This window comes from Suncus etruscus, chromosome 15 (genome assembly GCF_024139225.1).
Source record: "Suncus etruscus isolate mSunEtr1 chromosome 15, mSunEtr1.pri.cur, whole genome shotgun sequence".
NCBI classification, from domain to species: Eukaryota; Metazoa; Chordata; class Mammalia; order Eulipotyphla; family Soricidae; genus Suncus; species Suncus etruscus.
The window spans coordinates 43,948,870-43,966,404 of record NC_064862.1 but is presented as its reverse complement, the minus strand read 5'-3'; the positions used below and the strand labels follow the sequence as shown (position 1 = coordinate 43,966,404).

Genomic DNA, 17,535 nt, shown 5'->3' with positions numbered 1-17,535 from the left:
CTTTACCCTGTCAAGTCTTATTTTTAAAACTGTGAGTTTTAAATATGAACCAGTGGGAGAAGACTGTCCCTCTGGTTCACTTTTAAACATAAACCAGAGGTAGATGACTATAAATGGATATTTAAAAAAATCACTGAACAGGGGGCCAGAGAGATAGCGCAACGGTGGCGCCTTTGCCTTGCACACAGCCGATCCAGGACAGATGGTGGTTCAAATTTTGGCATCCCATATGGTCCCCTGAGCCTGCCAGGAACAATTTCTGAGCGTAGAGTCAGAAGTAACCCCTGAGCGCTGCCGCCGGGTGGGACCCAAAACCAAAAGAAGTAAAATTAAAAAACAAAAATAAAAATAAATCACAGAACAAACAGAACTTTTCTAGTAGGTTCTTAATGGTTTGGAAATAAGTATGTGATGGTCTTTTAGAGAAGCAAACGTTTTTCTTATGCTTTCCCTTACATCAATGGGAGAAAAATAGTCTGCATGTGACATCAAGCTGTCTGTTCCTCAGGCAGCTTCATAATTGATAAATTGGAGTGATATTTTAGGAGGCAATGAAGGAAGAAGCAATCAGATTCTTCCATGCACAGAACAGATAAAGCCCTATCGGTGGTTCTCAGAAGAGCAATAACTGCATCTATCTATTTCAGCTACAATTATTTACAAGAATCATGGATAATCCTGAATTACTGTTATTTCTTAAATAATTCAGGCCATCATCAAATGCTTTGTAGAAATGATAAATACAAAACAAGAAAAACAATTTCTTGATCAATATCTTTTCTGAAATGTTATTTGACCAAATTAGACTTCTACATTATCTATCATTTCTACACATAAAATTTGCAAAACAGCATTTGAAAGCTGAAAATGTTTAACTGTTGGTATACATCTGTGTGAATTCTCAAAAGCACTAATATGATACTCACTTTATATATATTAACTTGCTATAAAAGAAATAGACTCTACCCATAATCCTAGCTCAAAACACTTAAACTACATAGTTTCAAAAAATATAGTCAGGAAGTAAATACTTGTCATTTTAAAAAGTTAAAAAATATATAGTAAAATGTATCTAAGTAAACCAGAAAAGGGGAGCTGAATAAAGATAAAGGCTAAAATTAATGAAAAAATATAAAAGGGAATTTAGAAGATAGTTAAATCCAGAAGGTATTTTTTTTGCTTTGTTTTTTAAAGAACAAGAAGCTTGAAAATAAAACAAGAGACATGGCCACATATATAGGAGAAATTACATAAAAATAAGGGATCCAAAAATATAGCTCAGAAATACTTACATGATTAAAAACCTAGGTTCAAATCCTGGCACCACAAATAATTAAGTAAGTAAAATAAATGAGACCTACCAGCCAAAGAGATTACAAGCATTAAAGAGTTTACCCTGCATCATACCAACTCCAGTTCACTCCTCAGTACTACATATGGTCCCCAAACATCCTCAGAAGTCCTGACTACAAAACTGTTACTATAATTCAGCTCTGAGCACCACAGACTATGGCCCACACACCCCAAAATAAGCAACAGAAGAAAAACTTGCCATCATTCTCAGAACTCCCAACTATGAACTATTAGACTCTCTTCCATCTAACTTAAACCTCAGCTCTCATTGTTTTCCTCCCTAGTAATCTATTGTATGCCCTACACATTCTAAGTATTGTTCAAGTCTTCAAACTGTCCATCTCTGAGCTTTTGTATGTGATACTTCATCGGAACAGCACCTCCCAGAGCTGAACTCAGAAGTATCATTCTGATTTTTCTTATTCTCAAATATGACTCATTTTCATAGTCTACTTCCCAAACATGTTTTTCTACATCTTACAATGGCTCTTTCTCTGAGTCCCTGGGAAGTATTCATGCAGCTCTTTATCTGATATGCCTGGAACTGTTGGTTGCATGCAAGGCAAGCCCCTTACCCACTGTACTATTTCTCCAGCCACCCTTTTGTTTGTTTTGGGGCCACACCTGGTGACGCTCAGGCTATGCACTCAGAAATCTCTCCTGGCTTGGGGGACCATATGGGATGCACGGGGATTGAACCATGGTCCATCCTAGGTCAGCCATGTGCAAGGCAAATGCCCTACTGCTACACCACTGCTCTGGCCCCCTACCCTATTTTTTTTAATTCAACCACCATTCATTTCTGAAAAGTGCTTCTACATTAACTTAAGCACCAGATAAATAATGACAATAGATCTTCTAATACAAAAAATAGTTTATATTTCAACTTCTAATCAAGTCAGCAGCTGCATCATTAGAATGAAGCCCCATTACCAAACATGAGGAGAAATGGGAGGCCTCAGTGGGCAATGCTGTCATCAGTTTGGGTCTTCTTTTAAGTCAGCAATTCAGCTATTTGCTAAGTTCTATTTCCCAATAGTGGCTCTACATTGCTTCCTGAGGTTCTGGGTATATGCCTATAAATGTCAGTGCTGCAAAGGAGGATTACAAGTGGAAACCACACAAAGACCTAACCTAAAGGGCAACTGAACCACATATTTAAGAACAAAACAAAACTGCATGAACCCAAATCCAGCACAGTACACAATATTTTAATAGCATCTGTGAGTGTATCTCTGGTCCTTTTTATAATTTTACTTTTCATTATTTTTATAAGACTGTGAACCATTGATGATGAGACATATTTAAACTGTAAAGACAAAATCCTGAAAAGAGATAAAAGAGAGGAGGGCTGCAAGTTCCAGCTCACTTCATGAAGCTCACCACAGAGAATGATGAGTTTAGTTAGAGAAATAACTACACTGAGAACTATCATAACAATGTGAATGAATGAGGGAAGTAGAAAGCCTGTCTAGAGTACAGGTGGGGGTTGGGTGGAGAGGAGGGAGATTTGGGACATTGGTGATCGGAAATTTGCACTGGTGATGGAGGGTGTTCTTTACATGACTGAAACCAACCACAATCATGTTTGTAATCAAGGTGTTTAAATAAAATATTATTTAAAAAAAGTAAAAATAAAAATAAAAAATCTTAAAAAATTTTTTACATTTTAAAGGGGAAAAAAATTCTGAAAGGAAAACGGCCATGCCATTTTTCTTCTTAAAAAGGTACTATTTTGGGGCAGGGAAAAGGAAAATAAAGGTGCTATTTCATGAGTACTATTATATGAGTAATAAAACAAAAGGGAATCCCCAGATGCGCATATTATGGTAATTACCTTTACCAGTTGCTCCTTTCCACATCAATTCTATGAAGAACATGTTAAACTTACTACTTTCCCAACTTCATTGCTATATACACCCAGTGTTAAGTTAGTTTTTTTTTTAAAAAATGGATCTTTTTGTTGGGGGGGGGGCCACACTCAGAGTGCTCAGGGATTACTCCTTGCTATCTGCTCAGAAATAGCTCCTGGCAGGCATGGGGGACCATATGGGACACCGGGATTTGAACTGATGACCTTCTGCATGAAAGGCAAACGCCTTACCTCCATGCAATCTCTCCGGCCCCGACCTTTTTTTTTTTTAAAGGGCCATTTGATGTTGGATTTCATCCCAGAGACTTTATAAGGAGAATAGATAACAATATGCTGTATGAAATAAGATAATAAAAAATATACCATATGGTCTCACTTATATGAGAAATTGTATATTGGGGTGGGGTGAGAACTCACAGATACAGAAAAAGACTGATAGCTGCCAGAAATGAAATATGGGAGTTAAATGTTACAAGCTTTCAGTTATAAAATAAAGAAGTCCTAGAACTATTTTATCATATTAGAACTCTTAACACTGTATGGGAACTTGAAAACCACTAACAGAATAACCTGAAAAATTGTCACTACAGGAAATACACAATTTTATATATCAATGGATATTAATAGACTTCTGGTGGTTGATTATTTGAAATTATAAAATAAAAAGAATCATGCAATACATGAAACTAATAGAAAATTGGAGACCATATTCACTACAGGCCAGCTCCATAGATTCATTCTTTTCTCAAAAGAGATGTAAACCGGGGCCGGGAAGGTGGCGCTAGAGGTAAGGTGTCTGCCTTACAAGCGCTAGCCAAGGAACGGACCGCGGTTCGATCCCCAGGCGTCCCATATGGTCCCCCCAAGCCAGGGGCGATTTCTGAGCACATAGCCAGGAGTAACCCCTGAGCGTCAAACGGGTGTGGCCCAAAAACCAAAAAAAAAAAAAAAAAGAGATGTAAACCAAGTAATGAAAAATCATGGCTACAATGACCATGCAGCTTAAAGTTAGCAATCTCTGGAAGAGAGGATAGCCAAGCCCCTACACTATTAAAGCCATGCCTGCTGCATTCACCACTCATAATTGCTATTGCTTAGCCTATAGTCCTGCTTCATCACTCCTCTACAATTCTCTGCAGAGACACAAATCTGATCAAAAACTAGGTATGCTGGTATATGGACTGATATCATCCCCCCCCCAACACACACTCTACTACTTCAGAGAGATATAGCAGCTGAGAGCACACCCTCAAAAAGCCACAGTATCAGAATTTCTAAACAACTTCATTTGTTTGATGCTGTCTTCTCTATAGAACATACCGATTTAAATACCATTATGTAGCTGAGTCACTTAATGTTTATAAACAAATGAAATCAATCCATGGTAAACTAGCAACAAGAGCTTATTAAAACTTCTGCCATTTTCTTAATGACTTCATTGGAGATACAATAATTTTTACAAATTTGCTTATCAATGTACTTATTTTCTTTCTTTCGTCAATCTTCTCTTGTTTCTTTTTTTTCTATTTTTCTTTCTTTTAATAACTTTGCTCTCACTTTTTTTGAATAAAATATATTATGGTCAACTACATCAAATATAAGATGCATTTATTAAAATAAAGTAATTTAAAAAATGGAAAGTTAGATAAGGGAGGGGAGGGATGTGGAAGATAAAGAAGAAAGGAATGAAGAGGAAGAAAGTGAAGGAACAATTTTTATTAAAAATGGTGGTGGGAATGCCCCTGATTCAATGTCACTATGTACCTAAAATATTACTGTGAAAGATCTGTAATCCACTTTGGTCAAAATAAAAATTAAAAAAATAGAGACAATAAACTAATATCCTGTAGAGAGGCATGATTCTTTCAAGGATATTTCCCAATTTTAGACACTATATATCCCTGAAAAGAGCAAAGTGATGTAGAGTTCATCTAAAATGATCATTTATTAAGACTGATCTCTAGCATCTTTCTATGGAAACCTTTTCTCTCTTTCTATGTTCATTTTTAAGGTCATGCATATTGATATCTCTACCATAATTCCTAATGTTATGGATCCTCCTGCTCAATATCAACTAAAAACATCACAAGCACTCTGTAGAAGCATTGGTTAAGAAAGGCCATGTGAGCCTGTGTGACCTCATAGGCATCTGAATTATGAAGACCTAGGAATACAATAGGTAGCTCAAAGAGAAATGAAAGAACTTGAGAGAAATCTATTCTTATGCTAATTTTCTTGGTAATAATTTCTGAAGACTAGGACAGAAATGGAGAAAATGCGATACTTAAGCATAATTGTCTTTAAATAGAATGTTTTTCAAAGTTTTTATGAGATATTAGGGAGTCTTTAAGACCAATATTTAGTTATAACTGAGCCATTTACCAGCATTACAGCTGTATCAAGCAGATTGAAGCCACAAAATTCACAAATAATGAACCTTATTCAGAAAAAAATGGTTTAATTTATATGACATATTTGTAATAAATGTATTTAAAATTCAATCATTAAATTGCTTAATTTTCATACTTCATCCCATCAAGTCAAGTCCAATACATGCATAACTAAGCAAAGAATAAAAAAGAACAAATTGTCCTCACTTCTAACCTCTCTGTGACCAAAGAAACCATAGAGCCAAATTATGCTCAGACTTCAAAGTCTGATCACCTGAAATGCATTCATTACTGGATCATTAAGTTCTGATTTATCCAGATTTGCTTTAAGTGAAATTATGTCTAAAGAGCAACAAATAATCTATAACTCAAATTGGTGTGGGTACTAAAATCAAGGATGTGAGACAATTTTTAAATGTGATATTATGACATAAGGATGGTTACAAATGAAGTAAAAATTTAAAAATCATGTTTTTTATAAATCATTTTATTTAAAGACTATGATTTACATAATTGCTCATAATATATTTGTTTCTATCACTCCATGTTCCAATACCAATACACCACCAATGTAAAATTCCCTCCACCGTTGTCTCCAAATACCCATCCATTCTCAAGTCTACTCCCGTGGCAAGTGTGAAATAATATATTTTTATTGTTTGTTAAATGGTAGTGAAATTATGAATAATTATACAATTATTTTAGTGGTAAGTGGTAATAAAATTATTTTAAGTAGAGATAAAAGAAAATTTGTAAAAATTATTTTGTCTCACAATGAGGTCATTGAGTCATTGTCAGAAGGTTTACTAAGCTATTTGTTGCTAGCTGATCTTTCTGTTATTTGTTGTATTCTGAACAATAGATGGCTCTGATTCCACACTGACATCTAAACTGGTGTGCTCCTACTGGAATGACAGTATTGAAAAATTTGGAGTTGTATCTCAGCTGCATATGCATATGCGGTTCAGGAATTCAAAACCCTGTGGCTGTTATTTTGGCATCTGTAGGGAATGTTTTCAGCTGCCAGGTCTTTTGAAAGTATGAAGAGGCGGGAGTTGGGGGTGCGAGGAGGGTGCTTCTACTCACTCTAACAAAGTACTGGTAATGTCAGTCCAAATACCAGCATATCTGGAGTTTTGGTCAGTTAGGCACCTTTGAGAGATCAATGGTTAAATGGTTAAGTTGGATAATAGGCAAAGTGGCTATTGTAGGTGGTGGGTGAAGCTGGTAAGGCTTCAGTAGAGCTGGGACTTGACCTGCCTCTCCTCCCAATTTTTCCCTTTAGCAGATATGAGGCCTATGTACCATGAAGAATCATTTTTACTGACAGTTTTTGGTAGAGCTAAACATGAAAATAATTTTAGACATTTATCATTAATGAATATTGAGACTCAGGCAAAGACAAATATTTGGGGGCATGAAAATATGAAAAAAGAAAAGTTCTCTGTAAAGTTTTATATTATAGAATATAAATATAATTTTATATATTTATTTGTTATATATTTGTTATTTGAGAGAGAGAACAAAATGTTTCCTGACCATAATATTGATATTAATATTAAATAGCCAATAGTGTTTTGAAGTATTCGACTTTGGTTTTGGTTTTTGGAAAAATTTCTCATCACATCTGAGTAATATTTTAAAATCAGAATAAAGAAAGAACCCCAATAGAGTACCTGAAATATTAAGTTAGAATTTTGAGGGTTTTTTTGTTTGTTTGTTTTTGTTTTTTGCTCTTTGGGGGCCACGCCTGGCCATGCTCAAGGATTACTCCTGATTCTGCACTCAGGAATTAATTGCTCCTGGCAATGCCAGGCATTGAACTCAGTCAGATGCATGCAAGGCAAGTGTCCTACATGCTATATTATTGCTCCAGCACCAGAATATTGATTTTTATGGAATCATACTTCAGAATACTTTTAAGAAATTATATTCTTCATATACTTCAAAATCTACTTAATATCAATGGAGCCCCATTAGAGTAAGACCTAATATATTCTGTTCAATGCTTATCCCTAGAACGTGCCTACTCCTTAGGTAAATTTGGATCATTGACAAAGTGGCGATTGTAGGTGGTGGGTGCAGCTGGTACAGTTGGTGCAGCTGGATGCAACTACTTAAATGAATACAAAGCAGTGTCCAAAGTCCAGAATTAACAGATTGTACCGACACATATAGGACCTGCTAATTCTAGATTACTTCTTCCTACTTTCACTACTGGCTCTTCTATTCTTTCAGTGTTGATACTATAACTTCTACTGGCTTTTTCAATCAGCATTGGTTTAACAATATCTTTAGTTGGGCTCTCAAAGCATCCTGTACCTTTCATTTTCTTAAATATTACGTCCACTACTTCTTATTAATCAACTTACTGGTGCTATTCTATAAATAGGCACTGTAAAAAGGCCATGCCTCTGGACCTGGACACTTAACAAATACAAAGAGAATTAATTTATCATATGCAAGCAGAAATTATATAGAAAATTACATATTTCTGGGGCCAGAGAATAGCACAGCAGTAGGGCATTTGTCTTGCATGCAGACAACCTGGGACGGACCCAGGTTTGATCCTTGGCATCCCATATGGGCCCCTGACCCTGCCAGGAGCGATTTCTGAATGTAGAGCCAGGAGTAACCCCTGAGCACCACCAGGTGTAACCCAAAAAACAAAAAATTTTTTTTACATATTTCTTCTTTGAGCCTCCTTGTACTACTGTAAAATATGAGTAATTACATGCATTTCTCTTTTATTTTTTCTTTTGTTTAGTTTTTATGTCACACCTGATATTGTTCAGGGCTTATTCCTTGTGAGATCAGAATGCTAGGGATCAAATTCACTCATATCAGCCCTGTGCAAGGTGAACTCCCTACCTGCTCTGACCCCAATTGTATCTATTTTAAAGAAATATTTTAAAGATTCAGTAAGACTGAGATGCAAAGTGCTTATTTCTAGTTCCTAAGTGGAAATTTTAAAATTAATTGAATATTTATATATGTATATATATAATGTAACTACATCAACTAAAATGGAATTAATAGCATTTAATAAGTGACACAATCTTGTTTATAAAATATTACAATCAAATTTATGTACAAAGAATAACAAAAAACAATGCGGTAACTTACTAGCAATTGTTAAAGCTAATTTTTTCAAAAGGCAAATGGAAGCTTTCAGAAGGAGAAATATACAAATGGTCTCCAATCAGCTACCAAATTTTTCCCAATCATAACTTTTATTTAAAATTACTTTAGGAGGCTTGAAAAAATAGTACAGCAGGAAAATCACTTGCCTTTGCCTGCAGCTGACCTGAGTTCAATCCTGGGCACCACAGAAGATACCCCAAGCCTTGACACAGATGATTAGTTCAGAGCCAGGAATATGTCCTGAGCACCAGTGGAAGCACTCCCACAAAAGTCAAATAATTAACTAATTATTTTAGATTTTGGTTGTATTATATTAAGATTATTGGGGAGTTTTAAACTTCTGGGCCAGTAAAAAATGATAAAACTATTCCTCTTACTAAACTGCTTTCACCTATCCTTCTATACATCTATTTGAATGTCAAAAGTAGAATAGACAAAGAGCCATTTTGTTAGATCAAGTATTTTGATCATGAAATTTTTTTCAAGGAGACAGAAGAACAGCTGTGGGTATTGACTGTTTCCTATTAACTTTTAGATCAGAAAGAGATAAAAGAGATAGCCCTGTACCTCCTTCCCTTAGGAGATTATTACTTAATATATTTTTCCCAGCAATGTATCCTCTGAATTACAAATGACACAGTAGGATATCAGACTTTTCAATTACTAATTTAAGCAGAGGCATTTGGTTCTTAGGAAAACACAGCAAAAGAAGAATGGAATTTCTCTTTTGTGCAAACCAATTTGAGACTATCCTTGTTATTTCATTTGAAAATCAGAAAATAATCTGCTTTATACTATAAATATAGAATTAGTAGCAGTGAATAACAAAGAAGGGAACCTGAGCATTTTATAATTAAAACATACTATGCAAATAGTAAGAAAATACTATTAGGAAGTCTCCTTGCTCCACCAAACTAAAATAAATCAATACTATTGAACATGAATTAAAGATAGAAGGCAGCTTCTGCTCTTTGTTAAAAGACAAGTGAAATATAAAGCCAAATCTGAAGATAATCAAATCTGAATATATTAATTCTTAAGATTATTACTTACAACTGAGCCTAAAGGGCATGTAAAGAAATTCCTGTAATACATTCTAGTATTTATTTGATCTTTTTAACTATAGTTATTTCAACAGCAAATATACAACAAACTCCATTCATTAATAACACACTCAAGTCATCTTCTCATTGTTCTCATGTTTACTCAAATTAAAGATGAGTGAGAGAATTTCCTAATCCACAAGAACCTAGTTGGGTAAGATATGCATATTCATGATAAGCAATAGAAGGAATGAAGTTAAGAGAGTAGGAGACACTTTTAACTAGCATATTATAAAATAAACCATATGTTTGTATACACATACAAATTAATCTCTATCTCTCTTGCAAGCTCAAGAACTTTTTCTTACTAATAAAAAATAATATTAAAGTTTATAAAATTGTACAAATCAGTTAACTAGATTCTACATCTAAGCAATCAAATATATAGGAGCATTAGAGGGTATTTTATATAGAAAAATATTTATTTCAGAACTATCAGATCATTTGAATCAGACTTAACAGCCAATAATACATTACCATGGAATACTACACATTACCTAAATTCTGAGGTTGTGCATAGTGATGGAAATTTATCAGATATTAAAGGAGCCAAACATACAAAATCTATATGCAAAAAAGTATTGCAAAAAGTACTCTCATATTTAATAGTGCCTATCTGTTACAAGTTGATTTCTCCTAATTAAAAATAACTGTGGAGGCCAGAGTGGTGGCGTAAAGTGGTAAAGCATCTGCTTTGCCAGTGCTAGCCTAGGACAGACTGTGGTTCGATCCCCGGTGTCCCATATGGTCCCCCAAGCCAGGAGCGATTTCTGAGTGCATAGCCAGGAGTAACCCCTGAGCATCACCGGGTATGGCTAAAAAACCCAAAAACAAACAAACAAAAAACCCCAAAAAAACCTGTATATGAATATATAAATCTGTATGTATATGAAATAAGCTTCAATTTGAATAATAAATCAATATTCCATAAAACCAAAGGATGTTGAAATTACAGAACATATTTTTTCATATTACGCTTATTTAAGACAAGTGTCCTACCTGATATACTATCTCTCCAGCCCCAATATTATACTTATTTAATTAAAATTAGATGACCCATTAACTTCTCCTTTTTAATTCCCACAGTAAGATAGTTAAACATGAAAGCGCACATTAATTCTAGATGAAAGAATACCATTACTGATTCACTTAGTTATGTTCATTAAAATAGCAAGCATTCATAAAAACAATATCCTTCATTTCCACAGATTGGAAATAATTCATTAGACAGTCTGAAGACTGCCATAGCATTACATCTTTAAAGGCATTATGCACTACAGAACTACAAAGAAAGTATCATCATTGTACCCACTTGAGAAAAAAGTATGAGAAAACTCAGATGGATTCAACAGTATGTTACTATCTACTTCTCAAGTCCTTCACTAATGCTCTTTCAATTGTGCTACATTATGACACTTCCCTATCCTTTAAAACCTATTACTCAGAAGCCCAGAGAACAGGATACAACAGGCTGTAAAATAGATCAGATTGTTAATAGATCAGGTTGCTTATATTATAAGCAATATTATAATATATAAAATATTGAAAATGTTGCTACTGAATTCAAGGTCATCTGCCACTTCCAAGACCTTACAGAGTTGTCCACAGTATCTCTCTGCCTTTTAGTACACTTCCAATTAGAGTGGACTCTGCACAAGATAAAAAGCAGATCTGGCCCTGAAACATTTCTGATGTGTATATTCTCTGTGGCTCAGAATGCAAGAATTTTTCAAATCCCATACAGGCAACTGAGATGCCTGTTGTGAGCTGACAATCCACTTAAGTCAGACATGGATAGTAAGTGATCCACATAAATATAGGAGAGGGATAGCTTTAGCATCCTCATCAAGACTGCAACTGAACCCTAGTCAACAAACAGGAGTGCATATTCAGAGCAAAGCACTGAATTCAGAACCTGGACTAGAAGACAATAAAGTTTATCTCAGGAGTCCCAGGGCTGTTGCTCTATTGATTGCTAGGCAGCTGGGTTGGGAGGAGGCTGATAAATTCAGCAGGGAGGAGAGAGTGGGGTGGAAAATCCACCTACTCAGGGCTGTCATCGACAGTAAACATGCCAGCTTCCCACAAAGCTCAGCCACCAATCAATCAAGGATCTAAGGTCCATGATATAGGTAGAATAGTGTGAGGGCACTTGCCTTGCTAATGGCCAGCCCAGGTTCAATCCTCAGCACCCCAGGAGTAAGTTCTGAGCACAGCCAAATCCAAAGCAAAAAAAACAGTGATCAAAATGACTGAGAAAAAAAACATAAATACTTGATTCAACAGCAACCACTATATCTAGTCCAAATTCTCTGACCCTATCTGATAATTAAAACTGTTTTGAGAGAAAATAGTTTAAATGCCCCCAATGTAGATCATTCAAAATTTAAAAAAGTTAGAAAGTGTCTTCATTCTTCTGAAATAGTCCCAGTACTATTGGCTAGCTCATACTCCAGAAAATAAAATATCCTCTAAACTCACATTTAGGTGTAATGTTAAAGTGAATGTTTAACCACTCTTTGTCCATAATGTAATTTTTCAATAAGGCGCTGTGTATGATTCCAGGGGAAATTTTTCATTTCACTGGCCACCTAGAATGAATTCCAGTGCATGAGGTGGTAGCTGTTCCTCCACAGCCTGTATCTGGAATTTTAAATGTCTGAACTGAATGTTAACTATGAAAAGAAAGTTAAACCACCTTTGATTAAAGATGAAGACTAATCTGGCTTGGTTACATATTTAAGTTCATATCACCATAGACCTTAACCTAAAGAAAAAATAAAATTATGACCATGAACTACATTATATTTTATTACAATAACAAAAATACTAACAAGCCTCATGAAACTTATGACTACATACAATCATTACTGTTCTGAATCTATCTTAACTAAAAATAGAGATGTAGAAATTGCAGTTACAATGACTAACTGTGCTGAAACAAATCTAGTATTAGGACACTGGGGTCAGGTCCCCCAGAAAATGAGTCATCTGAATCTTCCAAAAATTATCGAATGTTCTTTCCCCTGAAATTAACAGTTTCTCAAAGTTGATCTTCAGTCTTTCAAAGCCAAAACAAAATAAAAAAGAATAGATAGAGGATAGGGACATAGCTCAGGATATACATACTTGTATGTTTGAGGATCCGAATTATATCTCCAGCATATCATGTCTTTCCATTCCCTCAAAATCATGGAATATAGCCCTGGATCCCCACCATCATTGGTCCCAAGTAGTACCATAGCATCGCCCATATCATTTTAATTGTCCATCCTGACCAAGTATAACTGGGAGTGGCCTGGGGCTCATTGGTGTCTCTTGGAAGGCTTCTCCAATAGCATAAGAAAAAAAAAATCTCCTATCAGATCTTCAATTTATGAATCCAGAATGTAGGGCCAAAAGATAGTAAAGGGATTACGGTACTTGTCTTGAATATAGCCAGTGTGATCCCCAATACCACATATGGTCCCTCTGAACAGCATCAGGAGAAATCCCCTAAGCATACAGTCAAGAGTAAGGCCTGAGCACTGTAAGGTATGGCCCGTCTCTCTCAATTGGTTCATATTAGTGAAAATTGTGCCCACGGTTGTGATTTTTCTTCCATATTCCAGATGCTGAGATTAAAATTCTATACATGTGTAAAACTGTAGAATAATGGAATGTTACTATAGAATTTTGAATATAAGGCATATGAAAATGATAGAGGGTGAAGAGTTGTAAATCATTATTTTATTTTCTTGTGTGTGAGTTAATAGGCGTTTTGTTAACTTTGGCCAACCAAGGGAATTTTTGTATTTCAAATGGCATTTTGAGTTTTTGTCAGAAACTCATGAGACTCACACTGTTTATAAATAGAGTGCTGCCCTGTGTGGTCCAAAACAAAACAAAACGAACAAAAATATTTCTCTTTCATTCCCAAATTCAGACTTACTTCCAATAAATATAATTTTAAAACATTGTGAGTATTGTGAGATGAGTATTCAGCTATTACATATGAATGGAAGAAACTTAGTACTGGAGAAAAGGGGACGTAGGAATAATTTTAGAACCCATCATTTATTTCAGAATTGTGTTTAAACCAGTAATTTCTGAACTTGTTTTTATGAGAATAACTTGTAGATTCAAGCTCCTTGAATTAGAATCTAGGACTTGGTGAGGATATCACACCAATAGATCACATAAAGCCTTATTTTACCACCAACCCTGGCACATTATAAGGAAGTGCTAGTATCCAAGATTTTGGTAGGAGACTCACAGGTGACTAAAGCAAAACTCTTTATGACCCTCTTGTCACTGAAGATGAAGCAACCTGTTTTTCCTGTATTCTCTCTGGTTTAACCAGAACTCTCTTCTTGTGAGTAGAAATGAAACTTGCCATGCATTTCATCTTTCTAGTGTAGCTATAGGTATTTTTCTCTAGGCTCAGATATGATGCCATCATAAAAACTGTATTACTACTAGAAAAGCATTTTAACACCTTCTATAGAACTAAGAATCAATATTTAAGCAAAAAGACAGAAAAATAAGCCAAAAAGTTTGAAAATCAGAGGTTCATAATTTTCAATATCACCTAAGAGGTATTTGTACCCTGAGTTCTAGATTTTGATTCAAAGGGCTTGGGATAAAACATAAAATTTTTAAGATATTCTCATGAAAACAAATAAAAAATTACTGGTTTAAACAGAATTTTGAAAAAAATTAAAGACAAGTGATGGGTTTCAAAATTATTCCTATTTCCCCTTTTCTCCAATACTTAGAACTTTCCATTCCGATGTAATAGCTAAATACTCATCTATTTATTCACAATGTTTTTAAATTATAGTTGTTAAAAGTAAGTCTGAATTTGGGAATGATGGAGAAATATTTTTCTTTGTTAGTTTTGTTTTGGGCCACACAGGGAGGTGCTCAGGGGTTAATCCTGGTTCTGTTCTCAGAAATTACTCCTGGCAGTGCTTGAAGAACCATATGCAATTCCAAGAATCGAACCTAGGTTGGCTGTGTGCAAGGTAAACGCCCTACCTACTGTGCTATTGCTCCAGCCCAAGAAATCATTTATTAAGAGCTGAAAACATGAGAAGTTTACAGCATGGGGTTGTTTTACTATCAAAATATATTCTAAGTTGTAACATTTAGTACACCTCCTATGTACTAGCACCTTCTAAATACTGTTCAAGTATTCACCCTAAAAACCTTCAGTAACAGGAGTTATAACTAGCCTAGTTTAAGTACATTTTCTCAGATCCTCCACAATGGCAAATAAATCTCTTCCCAATTGTTTCCATGCTACCATAACCACCTTTAAAATACTGCTGTTTCCCAAATACAACAGACTCATTTACCTCTATGTAACTTTTGTCTTAGAGTTCCCTGTATCAAATGATTTGTCCATCCCAAAATTACAACTCCAGTGAGATAGATATTTGGAATACAGACACTGATGTCAGACCTAAGTTTAAATTCTGGGTTAGTCATATATTCAGTTTTCTATAGACAAATTTCTTTAACCACTAGAATTTCAATTTCATCATCTGTAAGTGAGACTTTCATCTGTGTATTCAGGAAAAACTTGCCAAGTATATACCAGGTTCCAGGCACTACTCTAAAAGGGAGAATATCAACACTCAACAAGTTAGTAAAAATCCTGTTTCCTTGGAGTTCATATTCTTGTGAAAGGTATCATAAAAGAAGGACAAGTAAAGACATAATCTGTGAGGAGTAAATACTATACAAGAACAGGATATAAAAGGAGACTGAGGATGTTTAGGCATATATGAACACTGAGAAAAGGAAGGTGACAAAGACCTAGAGATGAACACCTGATATGTAGGACAAGAGAGAAAAAGAAGAACCACTAATGTCAGGCAAACCAAAGTCTGGACTTCAGAGCAAGCTTGCCATAATCACAGAACAGCAAGCATACAGATAAATGTGTTAAACAGGTAGCAGGAAGCACACCATGTTTATATATTACTCTGAAAGCTTCTAAGTAAAGTGGTGACAAGATCGGACTTGGGTGGTAGATTAGGCTCTTGTTGGAGCAAAGGGAGGAAGAGAGAAGGCAAGAGAGAGTGACGGCGGGAGAGCAGTTTGTACCACGTGACAGTAAGAATGGAAAATTCTGTACTGGAGAATATGGATTCGAGTGATAACATAGCATTTGGTAGAATCAGCTCATGAATGAGCAGAGCAGGACAGAGAGAACAAGAACATTAATAAATTCTGGACTAATAGGAAGAATGAAGATGACCCTTATTAATCTGGAGAAAACTGAAGGAGAAGTCAGAATTTTATTACAAAATGCTTTGTACATGCCTGGAATATAGCAAGACTCAGATAAATAAACTATTTTTCTTGTCACCATTATTCCAGATCAAACCTTAATTTCCTCAGTACATACTCATAATTATTATGAACTCAGTATGAATTCAACTCATGTGGGAACATGATAAATACTAACTTATAGTTCTTAGCAGATTTCATAGAGTAAGGAGACAAGATGAAAAGCAAAGTTAGCCTCCAAAATTTATAACTTGCTCCTTCTCAAACACAATAAAGCACATACTCTGGTACTTGTTTATTTATTTCAAATATATTTTAAATATTTCAGGGGTTTGGGGTTGCACTCAGCAGTGTTCAGGGCTACACTTACCAATGTCCTGGCCCTGTGCTTAGGGATCACCTCTGCCAGGGCTTAGATGATGATATGCAAGACGAGAGTCCTACATACCTTTCTGATCACTAGACTGCTCGAATTCTTGTTTAAATTCGTATTTTAAAAAACATATTCTAAAATTTAGTTTTTATCTGACCAAAATGCACAAATACTCAAATTCACATAGGAAGACAAAAATTAAAGCAAAGCCAACTGCATATTCATGTTACAAACTCTGATGAGTAACAGGAAAAGGGATTTTTATGATCCTATACAGAAGAAATCTGATAGAGAACTTTGGAAGTGGCATACTTATGGGGAAGAGATTGAAGTCAAGACACCTTACCTCTGTCCATGCATGGCATACTTGATTCTAAATATATGATTCCTGAACTAGCAAAGAGGATGGGTTCCCCAAAACCTAATACAAACCAGTGTCAAGACAGTTGCCAGAAAATTGGCTGAGGAAGTTTTATTACTAACACAAACTTCTTGGCTACTCTCCTAGATTTTCTGACTCATGAGACTGGGTGTGGGGCCCAAGCTCCTCAGGTGTTCCCGATACTGATTCATCTTTGAGATCCAGGGAGTAGGAAAGTACTTTGAACTTTTTTTTTCCCTACCTGGCAATGCTCAGGGTTACACCTAGTTCAGCACTCAGGAATAACTCCTGGTGGTACTCAGGAAACAATATGAGATGCCAAGGATTGAACCCATATTGACTCCTGCAAGACAAGTGCCTTATCCACTGTAATATCATTCCAGCCCCTGAAAAATGTATTTAAAATTACACAACATGTGGTATGATTGTTGAAGTCAGACTCTGAGATGGGCAAAGCAGTGACAAAAATTTTAATTACATTAAGAGTCCTGGGAATAGTATTCAGTACTATTCCAGATGAAAATGTGAGAGGTAAAAGCAAACATTTTAAAAAATTCAGATGATATATATCTATCACGTATATAAATATATACACATATGTCCCAAGGTAGGCAGCAAAAAAAAAAAAAAGGAGGCTC

General features: G+C 35.3%; 1 protein-coding gene across 3 annotated transcripts in view; it reads right to left on the bottom strand.

The window, feature by feature from the left end:
• The window catches only part of SIPA1L2 (signal induced proliferation associated 1 like 2), a 290,291-nt gene that overhangs the window by 150,725 nt on the left and 122,031 nt on the right, over positions 1 to 17,535 (bottom strand). The gene's annotated exons all lie outside the window — the stretch shown is intronic.